The 24,535-nt window shown below is 38.1% G+C and overlaps 1 pseudogene; it reads left to right on the top strand.

Moving 5' to 3' along the window:
- The window catches only part of LOC142078401 (phosphatidylcholine translocator ABCB4-like), a 47,164-nt pseudogene that overhangs the window by 18,166 nt on the left and 4,463 nt on the right, over nucleotides 1-24,535 (top strand).

Here is a 24,535-nt window from a genome sequence, read left to right on the forward strand (position 1 = left end):
GACGGCAGATCTGCCAGTGACCTGGACTGCCAGCTTCATGCATCTATGAGTAGTTGCAGCTACTTTGCAATGAGACCTGGTATGCCTCGTTATATGGTAACATTAACGTCTAAGATTTCACAGCCCTGTTTCATGCTAAAATGTCATTAGGAAACTAAACAATGTTTTTTTCCCTTTTCTTGACATGTTATTCTGCACAGGAACCTCAAATTGACAGTGCGTCCAATGCTGGCTATAAACCGAAACGTATTAAAGGAAATTTGGAATTCCAAAATGTTTACTTCAATTATCCTGCTAGGTCAAATACTAAAGTATTACACATGGAGGTGATGCAGATTCCATTTAAGATAACTTGATTGCCTTAGAGAAAAACAATTGCTGTAATTAAAAAAAAAAAGTCCTAGAAATAATGGAAAACTTTGTTTTTATCTACAACTGATAACACATTTTAGCTGGAACTGGGTAGTTAACTAAATTAAGAGCCAACCTTTTAAAATAAAATGTAACTACATGAAATTCCCACTAAAAGCTGAAAGGTTGGAGATCCTTATAAGTCACAAAAATAATGAAAAATGCTAATTGTAATAATACTCATTTTAAGCCAGTAAAAATATTATAGCAGTATATTGATCTGCCAAATTGTCCACACTGTAAGTCTGGTAAAAGTATTTCTCTGAGAAACTGGCAGCACATCTAACACCTAGTTTATTGCATTTACAATGCAAAACCTGCCCCTTTCAAGGACGAGATTGTTTTGTTTGAGAGCTCTCACTAAGGTAAGTCTTGATGCAATTAACTAGGGAAGAGGTCTGAATGATTTCTGAAAATATGTTTATTAAGGATGTCTTGGAAAATCATCTTCTTTTCCAATGTGAAGGAAGTCCACTTTCACTAATCTATAAAAGTGGATGTTTCCATTTTGTTCAGGTAGAACACGAAGACGGAGAAGAACAGGGCTTTCTTAGTCAACTTTTAAAGAAATAGACAAAGAAAATATTCCAGCTCTCCAGTTTCTAAAGAGATCAGTTGAAATCATTTAGCACTTATATTAGCTGCCATTAGAATCCATATGAAGACTATGAAGACTACTATTCTCAGTGAATTCTGCATCAGGTTTCTAAAATGTTTATCAGATTATCTAGTATTAGAGAAGATCTTTGTTTTTTTACTTCTTTCTCTATCTATTACAGAGGTCACAGTTTTAGCACTTAATCCTGGTGAGAAAGGGTGAAGGATGTTGCATAACAAAGGAAAATGAGAATGATGAGCAAGCCAGAGGATGCAAGGGAACATAATGTATTAATGGAAACACCATTGCATACTGCTAAGTTGTCTTTGCCTGACAACAGGCAGGTCTAAGAGGGTAGTGCATAACAGAAGACCTCTCTCTCCATGCCTAAACTTGTCCAGATATATGTGACACCAATGGCTGGGAATTCATCCCATGTGAAAGCTGCATGAACACTTCCCAGCAAGGGCTGCAAAACCTGCCCAAGACACAGAGCAGGTGCTTGTGTGCAATGACTGAGCCACGCTTGCTGTTGTCACAGCTATGTTTTAGCAGGGTTCAAACTACCTAGGCTTCTTCTTTAATATTAGCTTGTGGTAGGATGGAGATAAAAACCTAAATAACGCCCTCAGATAGGCCCATTCTACCTTTTAGTACTTTTTATCTTGCATGTTTATGTGTAAGAAAATACTGTGAACGTACTTTATACTTTTGCAGTAGGTGTGAAATGCCACATTTTGAAGGGATGAACAGACGGAAGAATCTCTTCATAGTGCAGTAAAACTCCATAAGCTACACATCAGCCCGTCCACAATTTCACATGTAGTTCTTCCCCTTTACTAGCTAGAGCTATTTTGCAAAATTTTATTGTAGTCTTTAGAGTTTCTTTAAATTTACACTGACATTTTTACATACTGTTATGGTTTTGGTTACCTTTCTTACATGCACAGATACTGAAGGGCTTGAATCTCAAGGTTAGTTGTGGCCAGACAGTGGCCCTGGTTGGTGGCAGTGGCTGTGGGAAAAGTACAACTGTTCAGCTCATCCAGAGGTTCTACGATCCCAAGGAAGGCACGGTAAGATACCTCAAGTGAGATACCGGCTCTGTGTGTCACAGTTGCTGGAAGTCTAGCTCTGGTCTCACTGCCCTTGTTCCAATGACATGGTAAAGTCTCCCCTAAAAAGGCACCTGGGAGAGAGGTTCCTTGACCAAAACGCCTAGTAAACAATTTTTGTCTGCTTCCTTTTGTTTAGGTTACCATTGATGGGCAGGATATTAAGACCTTAAACATAAGATATCTGCGGGAAATTATTGGTGTGGTGAATCAGGAGCCCGTGCTCTTTGCTACTACTATTGCAGAAAATATTCGTTATGGCCGTGAGGATGTCACCATGGAAGAGATTGAAAAAGCTACCAAAGAAGCAAATGCTTATGACTTCATCATGAAGCTACCCAACGTAAGCAAACCAGCTGTCCTACTGAAATAATTTCTCCTAAACTTTCTTGTGCCAAATAGTTCCTTAGAAGGGATTCTTGTAAACAGAGGAAGCTATCCCTGGAGCTGTGAATAAGCAGAGCTGTGCAGAGCTTCCTCATAACTTTTGAGAATAATGTTAATTTTAAATCTTTAGGTCATGACTTGGTGGGCCTTTGAAGAACTATTAGAATTCCAGGGACACAAACAATTAGGCAGGTATATCCAAGTGGATCTTTATCGTGTAGTGTTTTAGAGGAAGCAGAAGGTGCTGCCAGGGGTTACTAACACTGAGGTGCCTTTTCTTTACACTGCCTTTCTTTGGTGAAAGTGTTTTGGACCGGTGTTCCAGTGTGTGTTTTGGAAACCTGTGTGGTTGTCTTGTAGAAGTTTGAAACCGTGGTTGGAGAAAGAGGGGCACAGCTGAGTGGAGGCCAGAAGCAAAGAATAGCAATTGCCCGAGCTCTGGTTCGCAATCCTAAAATTCTTCTGCTTGATGAGGCAACGTCAGCTTTGGATACTGAGAGCGAATCAGTTGTGCAGGCAGCACTGGACAAGGTCAGTATTGCTTATTCGTTTAAAGAGCTGCAAGAAAGAGAGACCCCTAAAAAGTCTAAGATAAGCCTGAATTTGGCAAATACTCTCTGTTCATACAAAGATTGGGAACTCTAAATGTGGATGAATAATGAGATGCTTTAAAAAATAAATACATTAACAGTCTGTTTTGAAATTTCCCAGCACTAGCTCTATCAGGTCAAGCAGACTTCCCAGTGGTGAAGTGTTTTTGTACGTGTCCATGCAATTCGGTTAATGACATTATGGGAAGGACTGAACTGTAGCAGAGTTTCCCAAACAAGCTTTAGTCTTTGGAGCAGTGGAGAGCTTGACACGGGCTAAGAGCTAAATTTTCCCAAGCAGATTTGGGGATCTATGGCTGTGTTCTTATTAACACCCAGGAAAGTAATTCAAAACCAACTCGGGGGTGTCTTCAAGAGCAGCTGCTACAAGTTGACTGCCCTCCAGACATAACTTCTAAACCACCTAGACAATTGAAAAAAACAGCCAATCCTGTATTTCTTGTTGTCTTGTCTAAGCAAGCGTATGAACCGTTTACAAAATAGTTCCACCTATTCCTCAGGCTGAATCAATCATATTCTTTCAGTTTTCTCTTCCCTCTATTTCTCCCTCTCACTATGCATCTATGCTTATCCTCTGGGTGAACACAAATTACCTCCGTTGCATAAACATTTTCAGCAATGATCACAGTTTATCTATGGACAATATCTCCAGAAAGCATTTTGCCTTCATATGCTATTCTGTCTCAGGAGAAGCACTTTGCTCTACCCACTGTGCAGGAAGAATCAGGCAACAGAATCTATGTTCTCATCTTCAAAGATATTTTAGTCCCTAATTTTTACTTGGACGTCCAATTGCCATTAATTACAGTGAGAGTTAGAGTCTCTGTCCACTAGTCCTATTTCCTGATAATTCACATTACTCTGTGAAACTATGCTAGCTGGCACACTCAGGGATCTTTCTCCTAGCCCATGCCCTGTAAAGTGAATCCCAGAGACAGGAGGGCAGAGAACTGCTGATTGAGATACTTTTGGTGTGATTCCAACTAACTGCTGCAATATAAAACTTATACAGCTAGTTTAAACAAGTTAGTTACCCTCTCACCTCCCCCACCTATCTTTAAAATGTCATATGGTGAGATGAATCTCCCTGTTGACATTTCATGCCAGAAAGACTTGCTCAGACTAGACTAGCTCTGATTGCTGATGTTAAGCAAGACGAAGCTAAGCTGTTGTGTGCCAAGAATGCATTTATCTCCTCTTGCCTACTTTTTCTCTTCCTCGCTGTGCTGAGCATTTACCTCTACAGAAGGTTTACATCAGATCCAGAGTAGGCCACTTTTCCCTGCAGGCTTCACCAAACCTCTGCTGAATCTCTGTTTACTGTTTATGTGGATGAGGCATTCTGCTTTTTATAATGAAGGACCTTAACTTGATTTTTTTCTACATTTTGATGTGATTTTAACTTTTTAAGATCATCTCAGACATAGTGAAGCTTTCAAACAACCAAGAAAATGCATACCATTTTTTATAGAATGGTTTGAATGGCTGTCATTTCTAGTTCTCAAAATCATGTGACAATATTAAGATATCAGGTTTCACTGGAAATTCACTGAGAATATTCCACACATTACAGTTTTCTCTTTTATTTTCTAATTGTAAAACACTCATTAAGCCATTATTCTAGCAGTTCAAAATGTTAAGTGAAGATTTTTAAACTTAATTATATAAAGCTTGGATTCACTTTTTGGGTCATTAGATATTAATACCAATTTATCACAGCACATACTGTCACAATGTACCTGTAAAAACATCTTTGTTGTGTCAAACTACATACTTATAGGATTTATTTTATTATTCATGAGTAATTAAAAAGATGGAAAAACAACGTCAGTAATAGAAGTATGATTTTAAGTACAATTTTAGATACATATTTTCAGCTAAATCAAACAAGTAATTTAGAGCCAGTAAAATTGCTAAGTGATTAATTTTTAATAATTGTGAAATGCTCTGAAATAGAATTGTCACTGACATGCTTAATGGTAGATAGTCTTTTTTCAGTGGAAACTGGATACATACCCTGGGAGGATATTGAAAGGGCTGTTTCAAAAAAAGAATCTTTAGATATTTGTGTTTAGAAAGTAATGTTTGACACGAAAACAACAGAGTATCTTAATTTATGTTTTCAAATAAAATTTGTTTTGCAGTATTTGATTTCAGTTACATTTTTGCTTTATTTTACCTCAGAGGAACTGAAAAACATTGTGAATTTCAAAATTTCTCAGTTGGCAATTTTGATCTTTATTAGAACACTATTTCCAAGGAAAGTTTTTCAGTTAAAATATTTTGTTCAACTCTAATATGAAGATGGGAAATATTATATGTACCGGACAATGCTAACGTGGAGCCATCGTTACGCTGTTTCCAGGTCAGGAAAGGTTGCCCTGCACTTGTTACCGCTCACCGTTTCTCAACAGTTCAAAATGCGGATCTTATAGCTGCACTTGAAAATGGTGTCATTACAGAACACAAGACCCATAATGAATTAATAGAACAGAATGGAATTTACTACAAGCTTGTTAATATGCAGGTAGCTTTTTCACAAAGATTTTTTCATAGCTTTTATCATATTGTGTGCTATTGACCTAACTGGATTGAATTGCTCCCAAAGGTACCTCCAGCTTTGCAGTGTTTGCTCAGTAGAGAAAATTTAGCAGAAAACAAGCTTCCCTGAAGAGTGCTGAACTTCATATTAAGAAAACTTCACATAAAGTAAAATACGCAAGTGTAATTCAAAGTTGTGAATTACAGGAATTCTAAGCAAAAAAAAATTCTTTAAAAGTATGACATTAAAAATAAAGTTTGTGAGAAGGTAAAAATGAAGATTGTGGCAAAAAAGTAGTTCTGGAGCTGATCAATTCTCAGACTACTTTTCCAAATCATAGAATTATAAAATAGCTCAGGTTGGAGGGGACCTCGGTGGCTCATCTAGTCCAACCGCTGCTGAACACAAGGCAGACTCTGAGGTCATAGCAGGTTGCTCAGGACTGTGTCCTGTTGGCTTTGGAATACCTCCAAGGATGGAGACTCCACACCCTCCTCAAGTCACCTTGAGGAGGCTCCAGTGCCTCCCACCCTCATTGTGAAACTCTTTTACGCAAGTACTCTTTTACGCAAATCACCAACATCTTAGTGTCTCAGGCTCCTGAAGTTTTGTCTTTCAATATTTTTATTCACTCTCAAGCTGTCTCCTGAACTTCTCAAGCAGTTTCTCTCAGGCCTTAACTTTGAAGCAGCTGGAAGTCTTGCTCCCATTCTTCATGGCTTTTCCCTCATGTTGAAAGTCCCTCTTGTTGACTTTCTGATTCTCTTTTACTTTAAGGCCCTTTAATGTCATTTTTGCATTTTAAAGAGGCTTTCTGTGGGTCTCTTCAGTTAACTTAGTTAACTCTCCTGTACGTTTTCAGAACAGTTTAACATGACAAAAAATGAGAAAAAAAATCTCTGTGGCTAAAACTTCCCCCCCCCCCCCCATAAGCGTTAGTATATTGGCAAGCTTTTTGTTGAGTATAGAAAGGACTTAATGAAACTTCAATACTTGATTGGTCTTTGTAAAATTACTCTGTTCTTATCAATCTTCCATTTACTTAACAGGAACTGTTGTTTTTATTTAGAATTGATCATCATTTGAAAGTACAGGATAACATAGAATCATAGAATGCTTTGGGTTGGAAGGGACATTGAAGATCACCTAGTTCCAAGCGTCCTGCCATGGCAGGGACAACTTTCACTAGATCAGCTTTATCCAACTGGTCCATGAACACTTCCAGCGATGGGGCATCTACAGCTTCTCTGGGCAACCTGTTTCAGTGTCTCACCACCCTCACAGTAAAGAATTTCTTCCTAATATCTAAACTAAATCTACCCTCTTTCAGTTTAAAACCATTACCCCTCAACCTATCCCTACACTCCCTGACAAAGAGTCCTTCTTCATCTTTCCTTTAAGTACTGGAAGGCTGCTATAAGGTCTCCCCAGAGCCTTCTCTTCTCTAGGCTAAGCAACCCCAACTCTTTCAGCCTATCCTCACAGGGGAGGTGTTCCAGCCTCCTGATCATCTTCATGATCCTCCTCTGGACCCCCTTGAGCAGGTCCATGTCTTTCCTGTACTGAGGACTTCAGAGCTGAACACAGCACTCCAGGTGGGGTCTTACCATAGCAGAGCCGAGGGGGAGAATCACTTCCCTCAACCCGCTGGCCACACTCCTTTTGATGCAACTCAGGATGCAATTGGCTTTCTGGGCTGCTAGCGCACATTGCTGGCTCATATTCAGTTTTTCATCCACCAATACCCTCAAGTCCTTCTCCGCAGGGCTACTCTCAATCCACTCATCGCCCAGCCAGTATCCATGTTGGATTGCCCCAACCCAGGTGCAGGACCTTGCACTTGGCCTTGTTGAATTTCATGAGGTTCACACAGGCCCCCCTCTCTAGCCTGTCAAGGTCCTGCTGGATGGCCATAAACAATTTTTAGCATCATACTGTGTTTTATTTCAGGCATCAGGAACTGAGGATCTGTTACAGGAAGAAGGTAATGCACCAGCTGTCTCAGAGGAAGCACGGAAGGGATCAATACTGACTGGACAGAAAAGACAATCCACTCAGAAAAGCATAAAAAGGTTCAGAATACAGAATGAGGAACTTGATGTAAATGGTGTTCAGCTTGTGAGTGTCTCTGTATTCTTACTTGCATGTGTTTTCCATAACTGATGGGATGAGAAAGAAACATGATCCTACTCAAGAGGGAGAAACTTTTTAACAAAATGTGCAAAGGCAGCCTACGTGTCTGGTTAAAGACTCATAAATTGACAAAATCACACAAGAGTTCTATGGAAATAGTCTTTTCCCCTGAAGCTAAAATTAATTTTTTGTTGTGATACTTGAAATAGTTTATTTGAGTAATATTATGAAACAAAATTACTTGAGTATGGGAATAGCCTAAGTAGCAAGTTAATTCATTTAATTATAGATCAAAAACAAAACCAGGTAATTAGTCATATAACTCAAATAACACACCCTGAATAGTATTTTTGTCTAAATGTTTTGCTATCTATTGTCTAAAATGTCTGTGTTAGCAAATAAATTCCTGAAAATTAAGATATAATTATCGAGCTGGCTAATGACCTAAACTTGCAAGAGATCATGTTCAGCAATGAGTAAGGAGCAATTCTTTTAACATTCAACGCCATCAAGCTGAACCTTAGGTTCATGTTTTGACTGTTTTGGGAGGAGGAGCTCAGTCTTGTTTTCTCATGTTTTTCACAGTTTCACCACAAAACAAGAAAAAGGAAAAAATGAAAACACAGCAACACTTGCATTTACTGGAGCATTTTTTACAGCCAGTCAAGCTGTAGTATATAACATGAAAGAGAGATACTGAAAAGCCTATCTTAATTTTTTTTTAATAGTACATGAGGTGTTACCTTCCAAAGAACCGTTTGGAAAAAAATTATTATGTTGATGTTATACTTCAGCTTTTAATGCAAAGAGTAACAGGAAACATCTGTGAGGGAAGGGGAGCATGCTATGCAGTTGCAATCTTTCAGCAGTTGTCTCCAAATCAGTCCAACATGGAAAATAATCTGACAAAGGGCAGAAGATATATATTGGCAAAAAATGGAATTAAGGTCTTCCCTTCCTAAAACATTAATTTACACTAAAAACTTTAAAAAGTATTTTCAGGTGTGATAGCATTTATAACAAATCTATATTGGAAAATATAAATAATTGCATTGTAAATTTTATTACTGTGGACCAAGGTATAAAACAAGATAAACTGGAGTCACTCTGGGCAAACAATAAATAAATTTTTACTAAGGCAAATTAAATTTCGTTAAAAAAATTAAAAACACATAATGACAGTTACTCAACATCCAAAATATGCAAACACAATGCAACAACAAACAATATAAACATCCTCAAAGATCTATTTAAAAGACTTAGAGACCTTGAATACCTCAAACCTTATAAAACTTATTTGTATTATCCAAACTTAGGAGCATTATCTTTATTGCTCTACAAACTTGGTGAAACAAAAAATATATGATCTCCTTGCTTCATGAACTATGATTTTTTTACCATGTTTAAAAGTATGATGATGGCTTGAAGATACTACATCTTTAATATTCATTTATCCACTGTTGAGATAAATAATTGCATGGAGGCTTTAAATGGAAAATTATTTCCATAACAAAGCAAACTCTCCATACAACGTAAATGGTATTTTTTTTTGTTAACATATAGAAAACAAACAGTAGAAGTCTGTTTATCACTGAGTCTCAGCCTAAAAAAATAATGGGTCCGTAAAATATAACACATCATATTAAGAACAATTTCCATATTCCTCTCTCACTAACTAGTCATTGTTTAACATGCAATAATCTTCAGCCAGTGACTCCAGAAATGCTATTCTACAGTCCTAAGGCAAGCCTCAGCATTTTGCAGGTGTAAATAGCAATAATAATTTATGTAGGTTGTTCAATGACCTGTGTTACTGATTTTATCTTGCCAAAATACCAGTGAAGCCTTCATTCACAAGACGTGTAAAATCACTTCAGATCTATAAACTTCAGAGAAAAAAAAATCTTAGTTCAACAAGAAATGGACTTATCACTTTAACTGTATGTAATGCATATAGCATGCGTGTAACATTAAAAGGGGAAATTATTGCACTGTAACTTAAGTAAATTAATTTTCAAAATTTTCTCTTATAGTTTGTAGAAAAAGGAGAGGCTGTCATCAGGGAGACAAATAGCATGTATGCACTGCTGTTCTTAGGTTTTGGACTAATTTCTTCTGTCACTTTTTTTCTTCAGGTAAGTTTTTGTTACTGCAATTGTTCATGGTATTTGAGGCACTATATCTAACTGTGTTCTCAGTGCTTTAGTGTCAAGCAGTGGACAAGAAAAACGATGATGAACTTTCACTATCAGATAGGTTCAAGACATAGTAAGAGGTTTCAAATGTTCTCTGTGCCGTAAGCTGACCCCCATTTCCCCAGCAAAGGAAAGTTTTGGTGTAAGACCTACCCTACACCACAGCCTGTGTAGGAAAACCCAATACTGACAGCACTGATAGTACTGATAGTAACATTGGCAGCACAGGTTTAGATGAGGTTTTGAATCTTTTGTCTTGAGTAAATGGTTGCCTCAACGCCTGCTCTGAGCTCTGTGCAACAGTCCTGTCAGCATCTGATCTGGTTGGACTGAAACTACTCTGCATGTACTTACATGAACTCAACCCCTTGGATTTCTAAGAAAACATACCAAAAGTAACTGAGAAAGACCACATCATATGCTTAATTTAAGATTACTCACAGCTCCATACCATGAAAGTTAAATAATACTTCAAATCACCTCTTCAGTCTATGGGATGCATCCTTCTGTTTGTACAGGATCAAATAGTTTTGACCACAGTTTCTGAAACAGAGTCTAAATTCCCGTGTACACATAATTGTTTACACACAATTGTTTACCAATGCATGGAATTACGTATATTGTGGGAAAACTGCCAAGTTCATATATAAATCAGTTCACTTGTTATGTGACTTGATGCGCATCTCATTTAGAATCATAGAATCATAGAATGGTTTGGATTGGAAGGGACCTTTAAAGGTCACCTAGTCCAACCCCCCTGCCATGGGCAGGGACATCTTCAACTAGATCAGGTTGCTCAGAGCCCCACCCAGCCTGACCTTGAATGTTTCCAGGGATGGGGCATCTGCCACCTCTCTGGGCAACCTGTTCCAGTGTTTCACCACCTTCATTGTAAAAAATTTCTTCCTTATAGCTAGTCTAAATTTACCCTCTTTTAGTTTAAAACCATTCCCCCTTGTCCTGTTGCAACAGGCCCTGCTAAAAAGTTTGTCCTCATCTTTCTTATAAGCCCCCTTTAAGTACTGAAAGGCCACAATAAGATCTCCCCGAAGTTTTCTCTTCTCCAGGCTGAATAACTCCCACTCTCTCAGCCTTTCTTCATAGGAGAGGCGTTCCATCCCCCTCATCATTTTTGTGATCCTCCTCTTGACCCGCTCCAACAGGTCCATGTCTTTCTTGTGCTGAGGGCTCCAGAGCTGGACGCAGTGCTCCAGGTGGGGTCTCACCAGAGCAGAGTAGAGGGGCAGAATCACCTCCCTCGACCTGCTGGCCACGCTTCTTTTGATGCAGCCCAGGACACGATTGGCCTTCTGGACTGCAAGCGCACATTGTCGGCTCATGTCCAGCTTTTCATCCACCAGTACCCCCAAGTCCTTCTCGGCAGGGCTGCTCTCAATCCCTTCATCCCCCAGCCCGTATTGATACCAGGGGTTGCTCCGACCCAGGTGCAGGACCTTGCACTTGGCCTTGTTGAACCTCATGAGGTTCACACGGGCCCACTTCTAGAGCTTGTCTGGGTCCCTCTTTACATGCACAAATCCCTTTAGTTATTGCTCAGCTACTTGTGTTGGCCTTGCCCAATCATCTGTAGACTTCTGAAACCTTGCTACTTTTTGCCTTATGCCCCTGAGACAAGAGGGTGCCTTTTTTGAAATGACCTCCAGCCCTTGCCCTCTCTTCAGGCAGAACCAACCTCAAAATTCCTATTTCTGTGATGCCCTTGGAAAAGAAAAGAAATTGGTGGTATAGCTGTTATGGATATTTCTCCACCCAAATGTGTCTGCTTGTCTCCCTCATCTCATTCCTGCATAGTCTGACCCTTCATGGCCCTGGCCCAGGAGTGACAGATTCACCAGTAGGTCTTTGTGCACACAGAGTTGTGTTGTAGTCAGTGAGTATCTGTGCAGGTTCAGAGGCTTCCCCCAGAAAATAAGCAGTAGCACTACAATTTTTTCATTGAAAACTCTTAGAGAAATAGAGGGAAATCCCTGGTATTTGTACAGTGCCTAAAACAAGTATAGAGTCTTACTTGTGATACCACTGAGCCTGTCACTTCCAAGTGAATAGTTTCAGTTTGAGATCAGGTAATCCCCAAAAAAATACCTGCAATTAAATCATTGTTTAATGGGGCTTGAAGACTGTTATGTGGTATATACTTGTTTCGTAAAAAACAATGTCTCGTTCTGTGCTCTACCCTTATAGGTTCTAAATTTAGCTTTTAAAAACTTTGATTACCTCAGTTACAGCTAGAATATTTTTTACTTAATAATATTCTTTTTAGTTTTATATGCAGATGGTCCCTTAACTATTTATCTGAAAAAGACAAAAACTGTGATTAAGTAATAAAGAAGGTGATGTTTATTGTTTTTTTTTCTCAAACAGGGTTTCACATTTGGCAAAACTGGAGAAATTCTTACAATGAGGCTTCAATCCATGGCATTCAGAGCAATTTTGAGACAGGTAAAAGCATTATATATTTAAATTTTGGAGCTTTAGAAATGCTTGTTTGTTTACATGCCATAAATCCTCTCTGTGTTTCTTTAAGTAGTCACGCTGCAATCATATCCATAAAGATACCACACTGATTTTTTTAGCTCAGTTTAGAAACTGACTGGACTAAATCTTCATAACAGGTCCAAGGAGATATTTAAAATGGTTTTAAACCCTCTTTATTAACATAACTAATAGAGGTCATCTTAAAACCAGTGTAAGAAAGCTCAAAGGTGATGGTAGTGTTTATTTAGCTTATTTAATAAAATCAAAGCACCCATAAAATGTAGGCCGTACTCTAAGAGGCTGAATCTGAAATTCAGATCAGCCTTCATGGTCAGCTATCTCCATGTATAGGTTAGGATGCACAAATAATTACTAGTGAAGGTTATAGGACGTGGATATCTGACTAGCTGCACTCACTAAACTGGTGGCTGCTCCTGCGTAGCAGGCACAAAGCCAAAGACAGCCGTGGTACTGCTCAGGGGCAGGAACAGGGCTCTGCTGTCAGTAGAAGTACCTTCAGCAGCAGAGTTAAAACTTTTCAAAATAATCAGCCTGAAATCCAAGCACGGCAGTCTCTAGTTGCTAAGCAGTGAGGAGGATGGCAAGGATCCTATCTGTGTGCATAACCAGCCTTACCACCATCGTTTGATGGTTGGCATTAGCTTCTTCCTGGAGCTAGTGGCATGGCAAGCTGCTCAGCATCCCTACTCCGCTGCAGTGTGCATAATGTACCAGTGCAAACTGGTAAGCCCTGCCTGGGAGGCACAGCTTACACTGGTACCTGCCCTGCAGGCTTGCCAGCACTTCCAGTTCATATTTCAGCACAGCTACAACTAACTCAGGTATTTTTGCCCCTCTTTTGCTGCCATTTCTACCCTTACCAGTTGCTTTTCCTACCAAGTAATTTTTTTAAATTCACCAAGTATTTTAAGGAAATGTTGGTGTTTATAACCTTACTATCAATCCACAGCATAAATTCAAACCTCCCCTGAATTTTTATAAAATTTTACTTCTAGCTGACCCAGCGGTAGGTGTGCATGTGATCCCTGAGGTAGTAGAAAGCAGAGCAATGTGACACTAGACACATCACTCCCTTGCCTTTCACTCACTACAGACAGTGGCCTATCACAACCACGCTAGTTGATACGTCGGCAAGTCTGGGACCAAAAGGGAGGTTTCCAAACAGGCACAACCCCACCAGCCCATACAGCTGAGTGAAGTTTTCCTGGTCTCCACAGAGGGTCATTTACTCCTTGAAAAGTTCCTGGAGCCAACCTGAGCCCCATCAGCTTCCCTTTCGTTAACCACTTTCACTGGAGGCCCAGATGCCCCTTCCTTCTGGTTTATATGGGAAAGGATTATAGGTCACCTCCTTGGAAATTAAGTCCCATGAGACTGTTTTGACTAGCCCAGGAAGAGAGTGAGGTCTCTAAGACCATGCTGAATCTCAACAGATCCCTGGAGGAAGGGCTTGAAAGACCCTAAAGGTAACAGAGAGGTTTTCATGGTCTGAGGAGTCAGGTAATGTCATTATATTCACTTTTCTCACTCTGGTGTGAAAATAGTTTCCACCTGGCATAATGTTCAAGTATCAGGCACTAAGCAGCTGGACCTGGGAGGATTTTGTGTATTAGCACCAACACATGTGGTGCGTTCTCCATGTCATGTAACGCCGAAGCAGTCACCTGAGCCTACAGCCACATTGAAGCTGTTTGTTTTACATCTTTTTTTCTTACTGTATTTAAGAATACAGTACTTTACTGCACTTAAAAATAATCCCTCGTCCACAATAAAGCCCCAAGAAATGTAGCGTGTTTGTTGATGTCTAAAGGTTATGCATTTGTACACTAATGGTAGGAAATATAAAAGCTCTTACAGTAACCTTATGAACAGTTATTACACAAAAATACCATACCGTTGATAAGAATTATGTGTGTATAAAGTAATACAAATACTTAGATTGTTTCATGATAATGATCTTTTGGTTTTGATATTTGGCAAACCTGGAGGAGCGGGAGAGTGATTATTTTATTTTTACTTTCTGGGTTTAAATAAGACAAATGTTTTGCATTTAATTCAGACATTTTACTTTTCAAATAAGTGCTTTAGAGTCACTGCTCCCTCTGATCGATTAATCTGAATTGCTAAATGAGATACAAAAGTATGTGATTGACAAGATTTTTTTCCCTGAATATAGTGTCTTCCAGATGAGGAAGAGGTAGTCTTGAGTAATCTCCCAGCACTGCATATCATTTTACATATGTCTTCTCAGACACCACAGAGATTTTGCAGCAACACTCCGACTTTCTAAACAGCAGACTTACAGATTTCACAGTACTTGTAACTGATGGAGAATTAAGATGTATTTTTAGCTTTATAACAGGAGAAAGTATATTGTTTAGTTAGTAGTCTTTGCAGGTGCATGTTATACATCAGGTAATTGTCCCTAAATGGCAGATTCCTTGTAATTGCTATTTAGTGAGCATCTGATCATCAAAACCATGTTAAATTCACAAGAAAAAATTCTTGTAAAGCTACATTTAGTATGAAATAATGTGGTGGTGTTTGTGCTATTGCAAAAAAGATATACGGATCGTTAACACAACTTAGGTTTGAGTTTTGTGTTCCTGTATTTTTATTAAACTTTTTTATTAAACTTTTAGATCTATTGTATTTATGGTTATGTGTAGAAAACACCATAACATGTGTGTCATCTCGTTGTAATCTGAAGGGATTAAGTTCTCTTATGTAGCCTAATTAGGTGATATGCAGACTAAAGTTTTTAAGACTATAATAACTCTATTTCATGTTGTAGGCGATCAGCTGGTTTGATGATCCCAAAAATAGCACTGGAGCATTAATTACAAGACTTGTAATGATGCCTCACAAGTGAAAGGAGTAAGTAACAAGCACCGGCATTTTTCATATCTGGTTTAGCATGGAGTAAGTTACAGACTGGATTCGATAGGTAGAAATCCTGCACACAGAGTCATCTGGAAGCTGTTATTATTTAAGAAATTATATAATATTATTTATTAAATAATTAATTAAATAATCTTTATTTTGGTGTCACACAAAAATTTAATATCATAATAATAGATAAGATATTATATCTCTTTTCCTTTAGTTCATCCTAATGTTCAGTCCTGTTATCACTAGTATTAATGAGTCATCCAAGGAGCCGTTTATTTAAAGTTATTTATCCAACCTGATTAGACGTCTAGACAGCATTGTATTTCCATGCTCAATGTTACAAATATTAACAAAATGCTTAAATATATGCCTCAAAATGAGGATTGCTCTCATTGCAGCACCCTGTTTGTTCACATGCTTAAAATTAAAAGTGGTAAGAGAGAAAAAATGGTCATCTCGGACTCCAAGTTAGGAAATGTCATGTTTCAGGAGACCTGGCAAGTTTGAAGTCATGGTTCTGCTCATATAAAAAATATGAGATTTATGAAATGTCATTGTGTTTTCTTGGGCAAAACCTGCAAACAAGGACTATAAATCTGAGTGAATAGGTGGAAACGGAGGAGTAAGATCAGATAAGATACAGAAGACTTGAGGGAACGGTCTGTACAATATAATGTTTTTTCAGAAGATCAAACATCCAGTTCTGCAGAATATTTAGACCAAATTAAGCACTTTCAGATGTCCTCTGCTGAATGAATCTCAATTGTCTAGGTAACAAATATTTCCTGTCTAGTTTTCAAATAAAACAGAGTAATTAACAATTATTTCATTCTTTTTCCAGGCTACAGGTTCCAGACTGGTACTAACTGCCCAAAATGTAGCTAATCTTGGGACTGGGATTGTTTTGTCATTGATCCATGGCTGGCAGCTGACTTTTCTGCTTTTAGCCATTGTGCCAATTATTGCTGTAACAGGAATGATTCAAATGTAGATGCTTGCTGGACACGCAAAAAAAGATAAGAAGGAACTGGAAATCGCAGGAAAGTGGGTTCAGTGACATTTTTATCTGTTTTTATGTTGTACTACACAGTGTTGCTTAATAGGGACATTGGTGATGGATCAAGAATATACTCCTCAAAGAAGTCAAAGTCTGCATTGTTGTATTGTTCTGACAAAATGGTGATATAGCAAATACGAAGCTGAAAATTGAAAACATGAGTTATTAATTTATGTTCTCAAATAGTTTGTAGCATTCAGAGCATACTAAGCATTTTAAAAGTCTTGGGTCCCTCACACCTGTCCCGAGTCTGCGTTCGTGTTCCCTATCCTTTCCCAGCACTCTGCTTTTTTTCCTTTTCTTCATTTCTTTCCAGCTTGTTTCCTTTCAGAGCCCCTCCCTTCTACCTGTCACATATCTTCTCTTTCTCTCACCTTGCAGTTGTCTGTGGGCTTAGTATAAAAAGGCACAGTATAGAAATCACGAGTAACAAGGATGCATGAAAACATCACGGTGACAGTGTAGCTGGCAGTGCCCTGCAATCCCTTGCTCTGATTTTCATTCCTTCCCCTCTCAGCTGGGAAGGGAAGCAGGAGCCTGGGAATCTGCTTCAAAGGAAAATGTGAGTGTGGCAGCAAAGAGGGGGCGTGTCACTTCATTTCATAACTTTGAGGAGAACGGTTTTCTCATTTCCCAAGACGTGCTGTCTCAGGACAGACTGTGCTTTGTGGGGACTGGGTTTTTGACACACCCCAAGCAGCACAGCACCTGTGTGATCTTCCTTTCTGCCCTTTCCCTCTCTCCCATTACACCGTGGTCAGCTGTGCAGAGGAGTCTGGGCACAGCAAATCTGATTCTCTCTTTCCATGATCTATATTAGCAAAGTTTCTCAGAGGCGTTTCTGTGCCTCCAGGCTGATTAGAAAATGGTTTTGGGTGTTTACCCTAGCCCTTTTCACAGTAAAATAAAAACAAAGGAAATCCCTCTTGGTTTTGCCTGCCAGGCATTTTGGTGTAAATCTACATAGCAATGATTCATTGTAAGGTCAAATCACAAGGCATCCACAGAATGTTGTCCCCGACACACGTAAATGAGTATTCTCTAATAATATTTTTTCCCAGTAAAAATGTAACAAATATAGTCAAGAGAATTCAAGGGAATTAACTCATCTTTTATTTATCATGAGTTATACAACAGTTTTCAGCTGAGGCTTACAGTGCAACTTGAATTTAACAAACCAAGTCTCACAACGCTCTTTCAAAATAAGTATCCAGTGCAATCACTGTATGATCTGGCTAAAATTCTTATCTATGTCTCTTTCCAGATGATACAATGATTGCACAGGCTAGTTATCAGCCTTGGCTGATTACAGTGGCTGGGAAAAGGCAAGAGAGGGCAATGCAAGGACCAGAAGTGAAACTTGGAAACCTCTGTGAGCCCACAGGTTGGCTGTTAGAAAAACAAATAGTCCAAAACAATCTTGCTTCTAAGAAGAGCAAATTCATTAAAAGTTGTTAGTAAGACAACTGTAAAGCTTCTCAGCCTCAAAGCATATTTAAATTGGCTGTGCAGAGAAAAATCTCACTTTACCTGTCTGTAAAACTATTCTTATCAGTGATACAGACATAAAGAAAACATGATTTTTGTCTTTGTAGGGGAGCCGGTTAATATTTACATGCAGTTATGTTAGTTTTTCCATGTTATTTAACTATTTCAATATCTTATCCCTCATGTTACTTAGTCTGTTGTGTTTCTTGTTTGTAGATTGCCTAAGCATTTAGTCTATTTATTATATAGAAGTAATGATGCAGAAAGAAGCGTCTGCCAAATGCATGGGTTTAATTAACTTTTTGGAGGTTAGCTCTTATGTGTTTAGATAGGCTTTTCCTTTTTCTTACTGAGTTGAAGGCTGAGAGTCGTGTTTGCTTTCAAGCTGTTTTCTACACTTACTGTAAAGGCTGATGATTCACAAGCCTAGAGGTGTTTTGTTACACATTAAAATAAGAAGTTAAGAGAGATTTAATTTTAAAAGAATATATGTCTTGAAAAAAGAAACCTGTTCTTCTTTACATGATAGGGTAATCAAGAAAAAGTTCAAAATACTGTCACTAATTCTTCATAAAGTTTTGCCAAACAAGTAACCTTGTTGAGTGCATTTTTATGCATTGAAATATTTTAAAGTTATCTCATAGTCAAGTTGTTTACAGCTGATTATCATTATCTCATGCCAACTTCCCTGGAGACTATTTGAAAGAACAGTTACATGATTATTAGGTGGTGACCTGAATATCTGGTTTTGGCAGACTATATTAATCAAAACAATTTTTTGCAGATCCCCAGTTTCTGGCAAAATTTAAAACATATGTATTTCCATAGCAATTCAGCAAAATGTTTCACTCTCAACATATCAGGCCAACCTGAAGGAAAACAAGTCCCAGGCATCTATTTTTAGCTCCAGGTAAAAATCTACTCTTCTCTTTAAGAGGGGTTCTTCCTGGAAAACTGCCTATCGAGAAATGCCATCTTCACACATGAGAGATAAAAATGAACTACTCCCACTGAAAGGCAGTGCAAAAACAACATAGCTAAAAGAGAGTAAATGTATTTCATGAGCAACAGAATTCGTCATACACTGATATAATGGAGTTAATTGGTACAATCCATGAGCACACCATTTGGAGTGGTAGAGACACTACGGGGGGCTTCTCTGAAGGTAGTGGGATGCCACAGTGTACAAATCTTACATGGGTGACAATACGTGAAAAAGAATTGAGCTTGAGTCCCAGGTCCGAGGTGACTTTCTAGACAGTGGATAATTTTTAATTTTCTTTTCCATAAAATGAGTACATTGGAACTAAATTATGAGCTGGAATGAGTATAGTGCTCCATGAATACACTTTACAAAATCGCTTTCCAAAATGCTTTACATTTTGAGTTTTGATTTGCTGGATTCTTGACCAAGGCTAAATCAACTGTTGTTATCAAAAGATTTGCTGATGATATTAATGAACTACAAGTAAATCCCCTTAATATTTGTGGAGCATTAAGAAAATTAAGGCATGAGCTTCCACTAGTTTTCAATCAAGACTGGGTACCTAGCATCATTAATCATTTTGGAAAACTTCTACTATTTTTTCTTCTGTGGCAAAACAGGAAGATTTTCAAAGATATAAAATTAATAGGAATTAGATGCCAAGCTGCCATATGGGCCAGGAAAATCTGTCTCTACATTTTTAGGAATGGCCAGTGGCTTTGAATTTCTCCTTTAGGAGTTTTAAATGGCCAGGGGTTTTGAGTTTCTCCTTTAGGAGTTTTGAAAGACTCCTGATACTCCAAAAATGCTGAGAATGCACCCTGGGGAAGATAATCTCTTTATGGGTGAGCTCAGAATCACTAGTTGCTTTTGAAAGTGTGGACATATGTTTACCCTGCAGTTCCAAATGCATTTGCAGGTGATGTAGGCTTGTTCAGTTTATCCTGACTGGGTTCCCACAGTGACGACAGCTGCATGGCATCATCCTTGTGACAGGTTACACAAGCCCACTGGAAAATAAAATCCCATTGCTGGCCTGTGCTAAAATGTGTGCTGTCTCAACTTCACTGCTATAATCCATGCTAATTGGATATATTTAACAGCAGCATATCTACAAAAGTTGCAGACACGCTTTCAACAGTATTGTAGACATACTTCTCTTGCAGTTATTCTGTTTATCTGATTATGTTTAAAAATTCCCATATAATCTTGTTTTTCTGCTGATGAATATCTGCTCTCTGATACAGATTGCTTCACAAACCGTAGAAAATATTCAGACTGTTGTTGCTTTGACTCAGGAAAGAAAATTTGAGCTTATGTACGGACAAAGTTTGCAAGCATCATATAGGTAAAAGAATGCTTCTTTTAAAAGTTATTGAAATATTCCTTTTTAAAATAAATTAACACCAATGAACTGAATCACAATTTATCGCTGTCAGTGCATCATAGAATCTTTCATTCCAAACTCAGCTTTGACATAAAAAATATAGATTATCTTTCCATTCAAGCTAATGTTCTTGACATTTTAGGTGATGTTCTAAAGGTAATGTTCTAAATGACTTTTTTTTTTCCCAAGGTCTCCATTATGTTGTTCTTGACTGCTGTAATTCGGAAGCCTTTATTAATTCTTATAATCACAAGCCCTTTCTTCTGAGGGAATCTATTGTTTAACAAACCAAAAGTCAGTTTTTACCTGTATGTTTAGGTAAGATTCCTGTAAAAATCAGTGGGATTTTCCCAAGGAAGGAACCAGAAGGGTGGACCTGCATAGCAGTTTCTGTATTTGTTCATTCTGCTATTTTATCAAAGTACTATTGCAGATCATATGAAACCTCATGAATTGTCACTTGCTTTAGTTCAATGTAAGATAAAGCACAAAGTTTTGTTCTATTGAAGTCATTTCTGCTTTGTAGAAATTCTAAAGTTCTCAATGATTTTCCTCATGTGTCAGTTAGTTGAAACTTTGAATTGCAACTGTATTATAATTTTGAAAATAATTTTAATGAATGTATGAGGTGAAGACAATACAAATTGTATGTGCTCAAAATATTTAGAGTTAGAGCAATTTCTTCTTCTATCCCAATAATCTCATCGGGTTTTGCAGGCAGAGAGGAAACTGAAGCACACAGGAATTATGATGTCTTAGGTTAGGATTTTACAAAGAGCTAGAGATTATTTTCCTTTAAAATACTAAGGACTTGTGGATTCCTTTGAATTATAGGATACTCTTCACATTCTTCATTGCTACAAGTGAATGTACAATATGATCATGATTATATGTTTTTTCTTGTTACAGAAATTCTGTAAAGAAGGCACGTACCTTTGGATTTACTTTTGCCTTTACACAAGCTATTATGTACTTTACTTAGGCTGGGTGTTTTAGGTTTGGTACCTATCTAGTGAGAAATGCACATATGTGGTTTAAAGATGTGCTTTTGTAAGTATCTCTGTTAGGCTCTTTTTTGTCCATGTGGAAGAATATGTTTGATTTTTCTATAGGTATCACAGAGTATAGAACTGAAAAAATCAATAAATACTTCTGTCTTCCATTCTTCAGCCTTACATTCCCCTTCCTTCCTCACACTGTTACAAATCCAAAATAAGTGATGCTTTTAGACTGTGTTTAGCTACCTATGTACAATTTCCCTTGTAATCAGGGTAAAAGGAAGGCAGCAGGAAGACAGGCAAAGCAAAGCCATTCCTTGTTTTCATGGCCAACAAGGTTTCTTTAACAACAGAATCACACGGCTTAGCTGTAGGGAGCGTAGGTGGATAAGATTAAAAGGTAAGTGAAGCAAGTAATGAGTGAAACTGAGGTGAGGAAATTATGAGCCCTGTGACAAGAGTGGTGGAGAGCAGGAGAAAGGTTTGGCAAACACCTGATCTGGAAAATGCCCAGCCAGAGCTGAAAAAGCTTCTCCAAGTGTTTCCAGTGAATTATTCCCACTGACTGGCACCTTTCCAACCTTCTCTTTCCTCCCTCCCTATCTCCAGCACCTAACCAAGTCTTTTGCTTTTCTCCCTGCAGCTGAAATCCCTGTCCATATTTGTCAATAGGCACCTTGTCTCCTATGCACATCCCATGCTTGCTTTCAGCACTTGTCACACTCTTGCCTAGCAAAAAATGCTGCTGAAGCCAAAGCTGCTTCTTACCCTGATTACACCAACCCCTTCTCAAATACCAGCATTACCCTCCCTTCCCCTACGCATTCAAGTGAATCCCTTCTCCTCGTGTATCTCCTCTCCTGCTGCCCTTTGCTCATCTCAGATTTCATGCCTCTTTCTCATCTCCCATTTACCTTTTACCTTTTTCTCCTGAACTCAGGGATTTGATTGTGCCTGGAAGACTGGGCCATGCAAAGGAAATGTGGAATGGCAAATTTCTCCATAATCCTCAGACTTCTCCACAACTAATACCTTCAATTTTATAGATGAAGAAACTGAGCTGCAAGGAACTACCACATCCTACCACATCTCATACATTAAGAACAGAAACAGAAATCAACACATCCATTTCTAATAAATCCAGACAAGTGGGAAATAAAGGGAAGTTTAGAGTGCTACTCTCCTCCCTACAAACAAATTAGGGATTTTCTCAGTAAGGAAAAAAAGTCACAGAGTTTGCAGTAGACAGCTCTTACCCTACCTCAGCCTTATTAATGAGTATTTATCCAAAGCCCCTAATCTGCCCATAAAAAAGCTTTTCTTGCCTTTGCCACATCAATTTCAAGGTATTTTTCTCCTTTTTATCTTTACAGAGTTTTTCAGCTATTGTATTTAGTGCAATGGCATTAGGACAAAGCACTTCTTTCACTCCAGACTATGCCAAAGCCAAGATGTCAGTTGGCCACTTGTTCATGCTGTTTGAAAGAGTACCCTTCATAGATAGCTACTGGGAGGAAGGAAAGACACCTGTAAGTAAGCATGGTGTTATGCACAGCATACTCCTTTAATTTATTTCAAGCCTGTTTTTCTTTTTTTTCTCCCACCCACATCATATCTACTGAGAACAAGTACTGTGTGAGCCCATTCACATCTGACTCATCCAACCAAATTGGGGTTAAGCTTTGCTTTGTGTCTTCTCCTGCCAAAACCTCACCTGTCTCTTGGTGAAACATATTTAAGAGGCAGTGGAAATAGGGTTGATGCAGCAGAGATCATTTTTCAAGACTTTCTTGCATGAAGCTACCTGAGCATGGATCTTGAACATATAACTAGGCCTCTGATATTTAACCAGAAGTTTTTGAGGGGTAACTTATTTGCAAGTTGTCCGTAATAGATTGTCACTTACTTCAGTAACCAACAATGTATATGAACATATGGGTGCATGTGGCCTGTCATATAACAAAGAGGACAGAATGTTCCAGAAAACTATCACATATATATTATAAACCTTGTGTTCATTATGTGTATATATGCATATATATGCATATATATACACACACATAATAAAAGAAAATAGCTGTGAAGTCTTATGAAGTATCATACATTTAAGCTGTTATGTTGATTGGTCATTTGCATATGTCTATATTTACATTTTATATATACTCATTCATATGAACTACATTTCTTCTTATGTAGGCCTATATCCATATTACATTTTATAGTAAATTAATTAGAAAAGATCTTTAAGTAGAAGGATTGATTCTGTGCACAGATCAAAAATAGTAGATTATTTTCAGTATCTTTAAGGACAAAAATGAAAAAAAATCAGCAAAGAACATGCCAAGAATCTGAACGAGGTCCTTGCAAAGCAGACAGAAGTCAGCCACCTAGAGTTATTGTTACTTTTGAAAATGTAATCTTGTTTAACAGATGGTGTAAGAGAAGCTGTCAGAATTTGTGTTTATGGAACAGAATTTTAATTGAAATATTCCTGCAGAGTAGAACATTTAGGAGAGAATTTGTGTTTTCACAATAGCTTCTCAATACATATTAGTTCCTGGGAAAAAAAGAAGTCTGATTCTTTGGAAAAACTCCCACTGATTTCTTTTATGAATGCTCTTCATAGTCTTTTATGATCTATAATCATTAGCCTAAAAAATTGACCTAACTCTACTGTTTCAAATCAGAAAATATTTGGTGGAAACATAACATTCAACGATGTGGCATTTAACTACCCAACTCGACCAGAAGCCAAAGTGCTCCGAGGTTTGAACATGAACATAGAAAAGGGACAAACTCTGGCTCTTGTTGGTAGTAGTGGCTGCGGAAAGAGCACTGTTGTTCAGCTGCTTGAGAGATTTTATGATCCACGCACTGGAGCAAGTGTTCCACATCAAAGCGTAAGTTGCAGGTACATGATACACGCTTACTCTATTTTATTAATTAATTTATTTGCTTTTTTTCCCCCTCTTAAATAATCTCATTACGTTTGCTAGTGTAACTAACTACTCACTTTTGTAAATGTTTCTAATATAATTTTTTTGTAATATTTTTGAAAATTAAGGGCAGGAACATATGGATTTTCAATATTCTCTATGCAATCGTGGGAAAAGTAGAAGGGAAGTAAAATTTCTGAATTTCCCATGCCATTTCAAGTTACTAGAACCAGATCCAGCAGAGAGAAGTTGCTACACTGGCCTGACCAGAGCCTAATGGTAT

Source organism: Calonectris borealis, chromosome 2, assembly GCF_964195595.1.
Source record: "Calonectris borealis chromosome 2, bCalBor7.hap1.2, whole genome shotgun sequence".
NCBI classification, from domain to species: domain Eukaryota; kingdom Metazoa; phylum Chordata; class Aves; order Procellariiformes; family Procellariidae; genus Calonectris; species Calonectris borealis.